The sequence below is a fragment of the Gopherus flavomarginatus genome, chromosome 24 (assembly GCF_025201925.1).
Source record: "Gopherus flavomarginatus isolate rGopFla2 chromosome 24, rGopFla2.mat.asm, whole genome shotgun sequence".
Taxonomy (NCBI): Eukaryota; Metazoa; Chordata; order Testudines; family Testudinidae; genus Gopherus; species Gopherus flavomarginatus.
This window is the reverse complement of record NC_066640.1, coordinates 3,345,313-3,354,457: the sequence shown is the minus strand read 5'-3', so window position 1 is coordinate 3,354,457 and position 9,145 is coordinate 3,345,313. Positions and strand designations below refer to the sequence as shown.

Genomic DNA, 9,145 nt, shown 5'->3' with positions numbered 1-9,145 from the left:
GCCTGGGGCCTTCCATATCCTGGGATGCTCTGACAGCCACACTCTGGGGCTGGTGTCAGAGCCGTCACTGCAGCTAAGGACGTAAATCTACTGCCAGACACACAGGGGCTTAGGAAGGAGCATTAAGGAGGCTGCAGTGTCCTCAGCAGCTGGGCTGGGGCAGCTGGGTAGAATCTGAGTAAGTTACAGTCACGAAAATCAGGGCCTGCAACAAATCCTCAGAGGGAGCCCAGGGACAAAGCAGCACCAGGCGGGCGGCATGAGCCCCTTAAGGCTCCACCTACCCTGGGAGGTGAATTCCATTGGGCTCCTGGCTGCCAGCCTGTCTCTGCTCCGGCCAGCTCTGCCCACTGCCAGCCAGCCCCACCTCTGCTCGGCACTGCCTGCTGTGTCCAGCCCTCTCCCCTCCTGCCAACACGGGACTCTGCCAGCCAGCCCCACCTCCGCTCGGCACTGCCCGCTGTGTCCAGCCCTCTCCCTTCCTCCCAGCATGGCACGCTGCCAGCCAGACCCACCTCCGCTCGGCACAGCCTGCTCTGTCCAGCCCTCTCCCCTCCTGCCAGCATGGCACTCTGCCAGCCAGCCCCACCTCCACTCGGCACTGCCCGCTGTGTCCAGCCCTCTCCCCTCCTTCCAGCATGGCACACTGCCAGCCAGCCCCAACTCCGCTTGGCACAGCCCGCTGTGTCCAGTCTGTCTCTCTTCCTGCCAGTATGGCACTCTGCCAGCCAGCCCCACCTCCACTCGGCACTGCCCGCTGTGTCCAGCCCTCTCCCCTCCTTCCAGCATGGCACACTGCCAGCCAGCCCCAACTCCGCTTGGCACAGCCCGCTGTGTCCAGTCTGTCTCTCTTCCTGCCAGTATGGCACACTGCCAGCCAGCCCCACCTCCGCTCGGCACTGCCTGCTGTGTCCAGCCCTCTCCCCTCCTGCCAGTATGGCACTCTGCCAGCCAGCTCCACCTCCGCTCGGCACTGCCCGCTGTGTCCAGCCCTCTCCCCTCCTGCCAGCACGGCACTCTGCCAGCCAGCCCCACCTCCGCTCGGCACTGCCCGCTGTGTCCAGCCCTCTCCCCTCCTGCCAGCACGGCACTCTGCCAGCCAGCCCCACCTCCGCTCGGCACTGCCCGCTGTGTCCAGCCCTCTCCCCTCCTGCCAGTACGGCACTCTGCCAGCCAGCCCCACCTCCGCTCGGCACTGCCCGCTGTGTCCAGCCCTCTCCCCTCCTGCCTGCATGGCACTCTGTCAGCCAGCCCCACCTCCGCTCGGCACTGCCCGCTGTGTCCAGCCCTCTCCCCTCCTGCCAGCACGGCACTCTGCCAGCCAGCCCCACTTCCGCTCGGCACTGCCCACTGTGTCCAGCCCTCTCCCCTCCTGCCAGCACGGCACTCTGCCAGCCAGCCCCACTTCCGCTCGGCACTGCCCGCTGTGTCCAGCCCTCTCCCCTCCTGCCAGCACGGCACTCTGCCAGCCAGCCCCACCTCTGCTCAACACTGCCCGCTGTGTCTATCCCTCTCCCCTCCTGCCAGCACGGCACTCTGCCAGCCAGCCCCACCTCCGCTCGGCACTGCCTGCTGTGTCCAGCCCTCTCCCCTCCTGCAAGCATGGCACACTGCCAGCCAGCCCCAACTCCGCTTGGCACAGCCCGCTGTGTCCAGCCTGTCTCTCTTCCTGCCAGTATGGCACGCTGCCAGCCAGCCCCACCTCCACTCAGTACTGCCTGCTGTGTCCAGCCCTCTCCCCTCCTGCCAGCATGGCACTCTGCCAGCCAGCCCCACCTCCGCTCGGCACTGCCCGCTGCGTCCAGCCCTCTCCCCTCCTGCCCGCACGGCACTCTGCCAGCCAGCCCCACCTCCACTCGGCACAGCCCGCTGTGTCCAGCCTGTCTCTCTTCCTGCCAGCATGGCTCACTGCCAGCCAGCCCCACCTCCGCTCGGCACTGCCTGCTGTGTCCAGCCCTCTCCCCTCCTGCCAGCACGGCACTCTGCCAGCCAGCCCCACCTCCGCTCGGCACTGCCTGCTGTGTCCAGCCCTCTCCCCTCCTGCCAACACGGCACTCTGCCAGCCAGCCTCACCTCCGCTCGGCACTGCCTGCTGTGTCCAGCCCTCTCCCCTCCTGCCAACACGGCACTCTGCCAGCCAGCCTCACCTCCGCTCGGCACTGCCTCCTGTGTCCAGCCCTCTCCCCTCCTGCCAGCACAGCACTCTGCCAGCCAGCCCCACCTCCGCTCGGCACTGCCCGCTGTGTCCAGCCCTCTCCCCTCCTGCCAGCACAGCACTCTGCCAGCCAGCCCCACCTCCGCTCGGCACTGCCCGCTGTGTCCAGCCCTCTCCCTTCCTCCCAGCATGGCACACTGCCAGCCAGCCCCACCTCCGCTCGGCACTGCCCGCTGTGTCCAGCCCTCTCCCTTCCTCCCAGCATGGCACACTGCCAGCCAGACCCACCTCCGCTCGGCATAGCCTGCTGTGTCCAGCCCTCTCCCCTCCTGCCAGCACGGCATGCTGCCAGCCAGCCCCACCTCCGCTCGGCACTGCCCGCTGTGTCCAGCCCTCTCCCTTCCTCCCAGCATGGCACAGTGCCAGCCAGCCCCACCTCCACTTGGCACTGCCCGCTGTGTCCAGCCTGTCTCTCTTCCTGCCAGTATGGCACTCTGCCAGCCAGCCCCACCTCCACTCAGTACTGCCTGCTGTGTCCAGCCCTCTCCCCTCCTGCCAGCACGGCACACTGCCAGCCAGCCCCACCTCCGCTTGGCACTGCCCGCTGTGTCCAGCCCTCTCCCCTCCTGCCAGCACGGCACTCTGCCAGCCAGCCCCACCTCCGCTCGGCACTGCCCGCTGTGTCCAGCCCTCTCCCCTCCTGCCAGCATGGCACACTGCCAGCCAGCCCCAACTCCGCTTGGCACTGCCCGCTGTGTCCAGCCTGTCTCTCTTCCTGCCAGTATGGCACACTGCCAGCCAGCCCCACCTCCACTCGGCACTGCCCGCTGTGTCCAGCCCTCTCCCCTCCTACCAGCACGGCACTCTGCCAGCCAGCCCCACCTCCGCTCGGCACTGCCCGCTGTGTCCAGCCCTCTCCCCTCCTGCCCGCACGGCACTCTGTCAGCCAGCCCCACCTCCGCTTGGCACTGCCCGCTGTGTCCAGCCCTCTCCCCTCCTGCCCGCACGGCACTCTGCCAGCCAGCCCCACCTCCGCTCGGCACTGCCTCCTGTGTCCAGCCCTCTCCCCTCCTGCCAGCACGGCACTCTGCCAGCCAGCCCCACCTCCGCTCGGCACTGCCCGCTGTGTCCAGCCCTCTCCCCTCCTGCCAGCACGGCACTCTGCCAGCCAGCCCCACCTCCGCTCGGCACTGCCTCCTGTGTCAAGCCCTCTCCCCTCCTGCCAGCACGGCACTCTGCCAGCCAGCCCCACCTCCGCTCGGCACTGCCCGCTGTGTCCAGCCCTCTCCCCTCCTGCCAGCATGGCACACTGCCAGCCAGCCCCAACTCCGCTCGGCACTGCCCGCTGTGTCCAGCCCTCTCCCTTCCTCCCAGCACGGCACTCTGCCAGCCAGCCCCACCTCCGCTCGGCACTGCCCGCTGTGTCCAGCCCTCTCCCCTCCTGCCAGCATGGCACTCTGCCAGCCAGCCCCACCTCCGCTCGGCACTGCCCGCTGTGTCCAGCCCTCTCCCCTCCTGCCCGCACGGCACACTGCCAGCCAGCCCCACCTCCGCTCGGCACTGCCCGCTGTGTCCAGCCCTCTCCCCTCCTGCCAGCATGGCACTCTGCCAGCCAGCCCCACCTCCGCTCGGCACTGCCTGCTGTGTCCAGCCCTCTCCCCTCCTGCCCGCACGGCACACTGCCAGCCAGCCCCACCTCCGCTCGGCACTGCCTGCTGTGTCCAGCCCTCTCCCCTCCTGCCAGCACGGCACTCTGCCAGCCAGCCCCACCTCCGCTCGGCACTGCCCGCTGTGTCCAGCCCTCTCCCCTCCTGCCCGCACGGCACTCTGCCAGCCAGCCCCACCTCCGCTCGGCACAGCCCGCTGTGTCCAGCCCTCTCCCCTCCTGCCAGCATGGCACACTGCCAGCCAGCCCCACCTCCGCTCGGCACTGCCCGCTGTGTCCAGCCCTCTCCCTTCCTGCCAGCACGGCACTCTGCCAGCCAGCCCCACCTCCGCTCGGCACTGCCTCCTGTGTCCAGCCCTTTCCCCTCCTGCCAGCATGGCACACTGCCAGCTAGCCCCACCTCCGCTCGGCACTGCCCGCTGTGTCCAGCCCTCTCCCCTCCTGCCCGCACGGCATGCTGCCAGCCAGACAGCATACAGAAACTGTCCAGCTCCAGTGGCTGCAACCCAGGTAGTGCTGTGCAATCTCTACCCCAGGGCATCAATGCAAGGGCCCTGCCCCCTTGCCCAGCCATTACAATGGGCAGAGGGCATCCTGTAAATCCCTGTGAGGCCGCAGGACCCTGCAGGGTCTCTTTCTTCCCAGCAGCCAGTGAATATGGCATGCAACCAGCCCCCGGGTTCCCGGCAGGCATGTCTGTGGGTCTGTCTGTCCCAGAGATCAGGCCGCACACAAGGTGTCGCATTTGTTGCGATCGGGTTAGTTCAGGCAGAGGAGAAATAGAGAGAAATAAGCAGATTACAGGGCGCCCAAGGGGAGTGGATTAGAGGGACTGGAGGGGCAAGACAGGAAGCTGCTCTTGGGGCTGGACGCAGGCACTTCCGTTGGCTTTTCAAAGCCTAGAGTGAACACCAGAGCATCGTGCACCTGGCTCTCCTGCAGCACCACCTTCCATAGCCAGATGCTCTCCTGGAGCCAGCAGCGCCACACCAGCGCCTTCTGGCCTTCTGCGGGGACTGGGCTCAGAGCAGCAGAGCGCCCCCAGCCCCCTAGCTCATGGGCTGGCTTAGCCTTCAGCTCCACAGAGACAAGAGTAACTGGGAACTGTGTCAGCTCCATTCTCCACAGCACCCCCTGCTGAGAGCGGCTGGGACTGGGGGAGCTGCGTGCTCCCCCCCAGACAGCACTCCCTGCTGAGAGCGGCTGGGACTGGGGGAGCTGGATGTTTCCCCCAGACAGCACCCCCTGCTGAGAGTGGCTGGGACTGAGGGAGCTGGATGTTTCCCCCACACAGCACCCCTTGCTGAGAGCGGCTGGGACTGGGGGAGCTGGGTGTTCCCCCCACACAGCGCTCCTGCTCCATACCCCACAGCACCCCCTGCTGAGAGCGGCTGGGACTGGGGGAGCTGGATGTTTCCCCAGACAGCATCCCCTGCTGAGAGCAGCTGGGACTGGGGGAGCTGAGTGCCCCTCCCCTACAGCACCCCTTGCTGAGAGCGGCTGGGACTGAGGGAGCTGGGTGCTCCCACCCCCAGACAGCACTCCAGCTCCATACCCCACAGCACCCCCTGCTGAGAGCAGCTGAGACTGGGGGAGCTGAGTGCCCCTCCCCTACAGCACCCCTTGCTGAGAGCGGTTGGGACTGGGGGAGCTGGGTGCCCCCCCCAGACAGCACCCCTTGCTGAGAGCGGCTGGGACTGAGGGAGCTGGGTGCTCCCACCCCCAGACAGCACTCCAGCTCCATACCCCACAGCACCCCCTGCTGAGAGCAGCTGGGACTGAGGGAGCTGGGTGCCCCTCCCCTACAGCACCCCTTGCTGAGAGCGGCTGGGACTGGGGGAGCTGGGTGCCCCCCCCAGACAGCACTCCTGCTCCATATCCCACAGCACCCCCTGCTGAGAGCGGCTGGGACTGGAGGAGCTGGGTGCTCCCACCCCCAGATAGCGCTCCTGCTTCATACCCCACAGCACCCCCTTGCTGAGAGCGGCTGGGACTGGGGGAGCTGGGTGCTCCCACCCCCAGACAGCGTTCCTGCTCCATACCCAACAGCACCCCCTGCTGAGAGCGGCTGGGACTGGGGGAGCTGGGTGCCCCCCCCCCGACAGCGCTCCTGCTCCATACCCCACAGCACCCCTTGCTGAGAGCGGCTGGGACTGGGGGAGCTGGGTGCTTCCCCCAGACAGCACCCCTAGCTGAGAGCGGCTGGGACTGGGGGAGCTGGGAGCTCCCGCCCCCAGACAGCGCTCCTGCTCCATTCTTCACAGCACCCTTTGCTGAGAGTGGCTGGGATTGGGGGACCTGGGTGCCCTCCCTCAGACAACGCTCCTGCTCCATACCTCACAGCACCCCCTGGTGAGAGCGGCTGGGACTTGGGGATCTGGTGCCCCCCACCCCCCGACAGCGCTTCTGCTCCATACTCCACAACACCCCTTGCTGAGAGCGGCTGGGACTGGGGGAACAGGGTGCCCCCCCGAACAGCGCTTCTGCTCCATACCCCACAGCACCCCTTGCTGAGAGCAGCTGGGACTAGGGGAGCTGAGTACCCCCCCCCCGCAGACAGCACTCCTGCTCCATACCCCACAGCACCCCCTGCTGAGAGCGGCTGGGACTGCGGGAGCTGGGTGCCCCCCCCCCAGACAGCACTCCTGCTCCATACCCCACAGCACCCCTTGCTGAGAGTGGCTGGCACTGGGGGAGCTGGGTGGCCCCCCCCAAGACAGCGCTCCTGGCCCATTCTCCACAGCACCCCGTGCTGGGAGAGGAGTAGTTGGGCGCTCCCCCACAGCCAGTGCTCCTGCACTATCCAGAGCTGTGGCCCTAGCAAAAGAAAGGCCAGGCCTGGCAGAGCTGTAACTTCATGTCAAGGGCTCATGCTGAACGCTTCCCCTTGCCTTAGGGTGTCCTGAATGGGTGGGGAGAGGGGAGCGTGCAGAACTGTAAAATATGTTCTGCCCTGTCATAGCCCAAGCAGATTACAGCTGTTCAGTGGGAATCCCTGGTTCTTGGGTTGGGGCTGTCCCGCCCTCTACCTTGCGTCTAGTCACTGTTGGGTTTAATGTTAATAGTAGAAATGGCCAGGAACACAGAAATGTGTTGCACTAAAAATTTAGGAGAAAGCAATAATTTTCATTGGCGGGGGGGAGGAGAAGGTCGAAATTTTCCATGAAATAGTTTAGTTATTTTTTTCCCCAACAGGGAGAAAGTAAAACACTGAGGAAAAAGTGTAGGGGGGGATGTGTGGCGGGGGGTGTCCCATCAGAACAAAATATTGCTGCTTTCTGGTTTTGGTTTTTCCTAAATAGTTTCAGAATTTTTCATCAAAAATAGAACAATTTCAACCAAAATTTAAAAAATGTGCTCTGCCCTTAGGAGCCTAAACCTCATTGAAAGCCAATGGGACTTAGGCACCAATGTCATTTCTGAAAATGGAATTTAGGCTTTGAAGTCACTGGAACATTTGAAATTGTAACCATCCTTTCTCTGGGTCACTGTTCCCCCTGGACAACAGCCCTGCCCTACCTCCCAGGGAGTTGGGGGGATAAAAATATTAAGGCTTCGAAGTGTTCAGATATTGTCAGATTAGGTAGGTACTAATAACAGTTAGAAGCCACAATCACTTCCCTGCGCCAGTAAACACACATGTACAAGGCACATGCTGACAAATCACCCAGGCCTGTCCCCAGCGAGGGGAGACACAGCTTCCCCGCCAAAATACTAAAGCTGGTTGCATTCTTTTTTTTTTCTTCTCAGAAATAATGGGTATGTGAAGAGAACAATTGTTTTCACGGAAAAATTTCCTCTGGTGGAAAATTTTAATTTGTCAAATAAATTTGTAAACAAAAATTTTGTCAATATTTTTTAATTTTTCAAAAATTTTCATTTTGAAATTGTGGGGGGAGGGGGAATTCCCACATTCTTTTACCACTCGCTTTTTTTTCCACTGGAAAAGGTTTCACTTTTTTTACTGTCCTTCCACCTTTTTCAAGTGGAGAAAAGTGGGGGGGTTTAAAAAAAGAGAGAGTGGAATTTTCCCAACAAAATGAAAAGCTTGGAAAAGAGATGACTAAGGAGGATATGACTGAGGGCTATAAAATCATGACTGGTGTGGGGAAAGTAGATAAGGAAGTGTTATTTACTCCTTCTCATAACACAAGAACTAGGGGTCACCAAATGAAATTAATAGGCAGCAGACTTAAAACAAATAAAAGGAAGTATTTCTTCACATAGTGCACAGTCAACCTGTGGAACTCTTTGCTGGAGGATGTTGTGAAGACCAAGACTATAACAGGGTTCAAAAAAGAACTAGATAAATTCATGGAGGACAAGTCCATCAATTGCTATTAGCCAGGATGGGCAGGGATGGTGTCCCTAGTCTTTGTTTGCCAAAAACTGGGAATGGGCAACAGGGGATGGATCACTTGATGATTCCCTGTTCTGTTCATTCCCTCTAGGGCACCTGGCATTGGCCACTGTCAGAAGACAGGACACTAGGCTTGATGGACCTTTGGTTTGACCCAGTCCGGCCATTCTTATGGTCTTATGTTAGTGAAAAAATGAAAATATTTTATGAAAAATGTTGACCAAAAGAAAAATGTTTAGGGTTTTTGGACTGGGAGCCAGGCTGCTGACTGGTGGTTGCATTTCTGTGAAGTTTACAACCCTCAATATGTACCAAGGCCTCAGACACCTCCCCAGGGCACACAGCTAAAATTCACTCAATGCAACAGAGCAGATATATGAGGTCACTTCAGGCAGCACTGGGAACAGAACCCTTGTCTCGGCCGCTTTGCCATACAGCCTTTCAAAATGTGTACGGTGAATCCGTATGCTTGGCTAGACTATCTGTAACCAGGGGGCCAACATCCTGCCAGGAGCCAGCAGCAGAGCCCAGGAACCCCATTACCCAACGCCCCACAGCTGGCTCACAAATAGTTGTGACCCCCACTAGCAAAGGGGTCAGAATTAAGGGTGGCCAGGTAGATTATCCTACGTCTGGCATTTGCTGGTTGGCAGGACTCAGACTTTGGGCAAGGGGGTTAGTGCTGGAAACTGGGAAGTGTCACTATGGTCTCTGGGAAAATCTGTTTAGATTTGGTCAAGTTACAAGATGAGGAAAATCACCATTTGCAGTTTGCAAATATGGACCAACCCCTTGCTTTGCTGAGCACTCTCCACCCTGTGTCCTGACTGAGCCCCGAACCCCTCTGTGGCAGCTTCTCCACAGCACTCTGGGCAGGGATGTGTTGCTGGTGCCATTCAAACTCCCTCTGACACTGGCCCCTCCTGCAGCATGCTGGAGCCCGAAGCATGTGCCTATCTCTGGA

General features: G+C 61.5%; 1 long non-coding RNA gene across 1 annotated transcript; it reads right to left on the bottom strand.

The window, feature by feature from the left end:
• Positions 1-2,503: 2,503 nt before the first annotated feature.
• Positions 2,504-3,000, bottom strand: LOC127040097 (uncharacterized). The gene is made up of 3 exons (XR_007771365.1): positions 2,964-3,000; positions 2,815-2,888; positions 2,504-2,591 (listed from the first exon to the last, which is right to left on the bottom strand). It is a non-coding gene; the product is annotated as an uncharacterized LOC127040097 (long non-coding RNA).
• Between the last annotated feature and the right edge of the window lie 6,145 nt (positions 3,001-9,145).